Here is a 3,762-nt window from a genome sequence, read left to right as displayed (position 1 = left end):
TATGTAAGTACACTGTAGCTGTCTTCAGACACTCCAGAAGAGGGCGCCAGATCTCGTTACGGATGGTTGTGAGCCACCATGTGGTTGCTGGGATTTGAAGTCTGGACCTTCGGAAGAGCAGTCGGGTGCTCTTACCCACTGAGCCATCTCGCCAGCCCAATTTTATTTATTTATGCTGTATTGTTCAAGATAGGGTTTCTCTGCATAGCCCTGAACATCCTGGAACTTCCTCTGTGGACCAGCCTGGCCTCAAGCTCAGAGATCCACCTGCCTCTGCCTCCTGAGTGCTGGGATTAAAGGCGTGCGCCACAATGGTTGGCTTATGAAAAAACAATAATAAAAGGATCTTGACAAAAAGCACTTAGGGTTTAATTGGCTTATGATTCCCGGTTCCAGTCCATCAGTTCCAGCAAGGTACTCTCTCCCTCACTAAGGACGACTTATGACGTGCCCTTGTTCCACTCCTCCCCCCCCCCCCCCCCCCGCTTTAGGAATTTAATTTTATATGTATGAGTGTTTGCTTCTCGCATGTTTGTGCACAGCATGTGTGCCTGTTGCGCTCAGAGATCAGAAGAGGGCGTCAGATCCCTGGAATTGGAGTTAGGAATGGTGTCGAGCTTCTGTGTGAACGCTGAGAACCAAGCCTCGGTCCGCTGCAAGAACAGCCAGTGTTCTTAACCACGGAGGCCTCCCTCTCACCCTCTCACCTTCAGGATAGGTCAACTAGAGAATATAATCTCCTGATGCGTCGTGTCCTGACTAAAATGGTCTGAGGAACTTCCTCTTCCCTGGCCCTTGTGGGTGAGGATGTGGGTGTTACTCAGAGCCCAGCTTTGACCTCTGACCGTTGGATGGTCCTTCCCGGGTTGAAAAGGCAAATGACTACTCATTCATTCCCAGACCACAATCAGGCCTGACCCTAGGACTTCAGAACTCTCTCGCCCACACTTCGACCCTGCCCTCATCTTGACCACACCCCACCTCCACCCCTGGCCCCTCCCACCCTGCAGCCTGGACCAGATCCTGGAACACAGGGCATAGCAAGGACCTGGTCGTTTGACCTTGGCCTGTGTTCCAGGATCTTAGCAGCCCTGGCACGCGCGCCTGCCCGAGAAGGGTCTGCTGCTGGTGGTTTTGAGACAGGGCCACACTGCTTCCACTCTGGACTCTCCAGGAGGCGGAATTTATCCTTTTTCCCTTGTGAGTTTACTCCCGACTACTGGAAAGTTGGCTGATTGCTAACTCCCAGGAGACAGCCCACTGCCTTTTGGATAGCATAGGCTTCGCTGTGCCAACTGTAACACAGGAGGCCCAATTTCCAGTCCCCTGAACTTTGGGCTACCGGTTTTACTGAGTCCTGAGTCCGAGAAACACACAGCATATTCTTGCCCCGATGTGGGAAGCAAGGGCTCCTGCTTCAGAGGGCAGACCCTGACAGCAGGGTCCCCACTAGCATGGACAACCTGGGAATAGCCGGCAGTGTAGCCCTACTTCAGATGGTGAACCCATGTTTATGTTTTGAGGACCCATCAGGCAGTTTGCTTTCTCTCCTCAGTGCCTAAGTGCTCCAAGCAGACCACTCTGGTCAGCACTTGCCATCTGCAGATGGATAGTGACCTATGGCTCTTCTAATGAGTGAGATGGAATCACATTGTATTTTTTAAAAAAGATTTATTTATTTATTATATGTAAGTACACTGTAGCTGTCTTCAGACACTCCAGAAGAGGGAGTCAGATCTTGTTACAGATGGTTGTGAGCCACCATGTGGTTGCTGGGATTTGAACTCTGGACCTTCGGAAGAGTAGTCGCGTGCTCTTACCCACTGAGCCATCTCACCAGCCCCACATTGTATTTTTAAGAATATAAATGAGCCAGGCGTGGTGGCACATGCCTTTAGTCCCAGCACTCAGGAGGCAGAGGCAGGCAGATTTCTGAGTTTGAGGTCAGTCTGGTCTACAAAGTGAGCTCCAGGACAGCCAGGGCTAAACAGAGAAACCCCTTCCACAAAAAAAAAAAAAAAAAAAAAAAAAAAAAGAATATAAATGGGAGCCAGGAGTGGTGATACATGCCTTTGCAGAGACAGGGGGATCTCTGTGAGTTATAGGCAGCCTGGTATACACATTGAGTTCCAGGCCAGCCAAGGCTACATGGAGACTCTGTCTCAGGAACAAACAGGGCTAGGGAGATAGATGGCTCAGTAGTTAAGAGCACTGACTGCTCTTCCAGAGGTCCTGAGTTCAATTCCTAGCAACCACATGGTGGCTCACAACCATCTATAATAGGATCTGACGCCCTCTTCTTGTCTGTCTGAAGACAGCTACAGTGTGCTCATATAAATAAAATAAATATGTGTTTTTTTTTTTAAAGAACAAACAAAAACCAGAAGGGCACACATGTATATATACATAGGTGCTAAGATGACAAGAAAATGATGATCAAAAATGTTGGTACAGCGGCTACTTGTGAGGGCTCTATAGCCAGCATATAGCTTTTATGCTCCTTTTTTGATGTTTTTAGTCCATTGTAAGCCACATTAGACATTAGTATTTTCTTTTTCTTTCTTTCTTTCTTTCTTTCTTTCTTTCTTTTTTTTTTGGGGGGGGGGTGGATTTTGAGACAGGGTTTCTCTGTATAGCCCTGGCTGTCCTGGAACTCATTTTGTAGACCAGGCTGGCCTCGAACTCAGAAATCTACCTGCCTCTGCCTCCTGAGTGCTGGGATTAAAGGCATGCGCCACCATGCCCGGCTAGTATTTTCTATAAACTACTTTGAAACTTGAGTTTACAGCAAGTTTTTCTCTCCTAACCTTTTATGCAGGAGTTATAACCCCCCTACAACCCAGTAAAACATTTTTTTTCTTTTTTTTTCTTTAGGTTTATTTATTACGTATACTGTGTGTATGGCCTGCCTGTATATATGCAGGCCTGTATATATACAGACCTGAAGAGAGCACCAGATCCCTTTACAGATGATTGTGAGCCACCATGTGGTTGCAGGGACTAGAACTCAGGACTTCTGGAAAAGCAGCCAGTGCTCTTAACCTCTGAGCCATATCTCCAGCCAAATCACCCCCCCCCCCCAACAAAAGCCCTGTTATGTTCTTAGAATTTGAGTTAAACGGTCCACCCCTTCCTTCTTTCCTTTATTCCTTTCATCCCTGTTCTTGGTTTCTTTGTATAGCCTTGGCTGTCCTGAAATTTGCTCTATAGACCACGCTGATCTTCAAAGATCTGCCTGTCTCTGCTTCCTGAATGTTGGGATTAAAAGCGTGTGCCACCACTGCCAGGCAATAAAAATAGCTCTTAAAGAATTTAGCAAAACCAGAAAAAACACAAACCATCAGGGTCAGATGGGATACCCTCATCTCTGCAGGACAGCCCTACCAGGACAGCGCTACCATGGCAGCCCAGATCCAGCGCTCTGGACTGTAGCTTTCCTTGAGAGTCCTGGATCTGGCCATTGCTCCACCAGCTTCGAATCCCTCTAACCAATCCCGAGGGGCTGGTTCCCCACCTTGTGCTCCAGGCAAAGGCCACTCGCCTGAACCAGGAGCTCTCTACAGGCTGTGAGAGTTGAGAGAAGCGGCAGGTTTAGCAAATCCCCCTCAAGTAAGAATGCTAAACCGGGCGTGGTGGCGCACGCCTTTAATCCCAGCACTCGGGAGGCAGAGGCAGGCTGAGTTCGAGGCCAGCCTGGTCTACAAAGTGAGTTCCAGGACAGCCAGGGCTATATAGAGAAACCCTGTCTCGAAAAACCAAAAA

The sequence above is a fragment of the Mus caroli genome, chromosome 10, assembly GCF_900094665.2.
Source record: "Mus caroli chromosome 10, CAROLI_EIJ_v1.1, whole genome shotgun sequence".
NCBI lineage: Eukaryota > Metazoa > Chordata > Mammalia > Rodentia > Muridae > Mus > Mus caroli.
The sequence above is the reverse complement of the archived record's forward strand: the minus strand, read 5'-3'. Positions refer to the sequence as shown.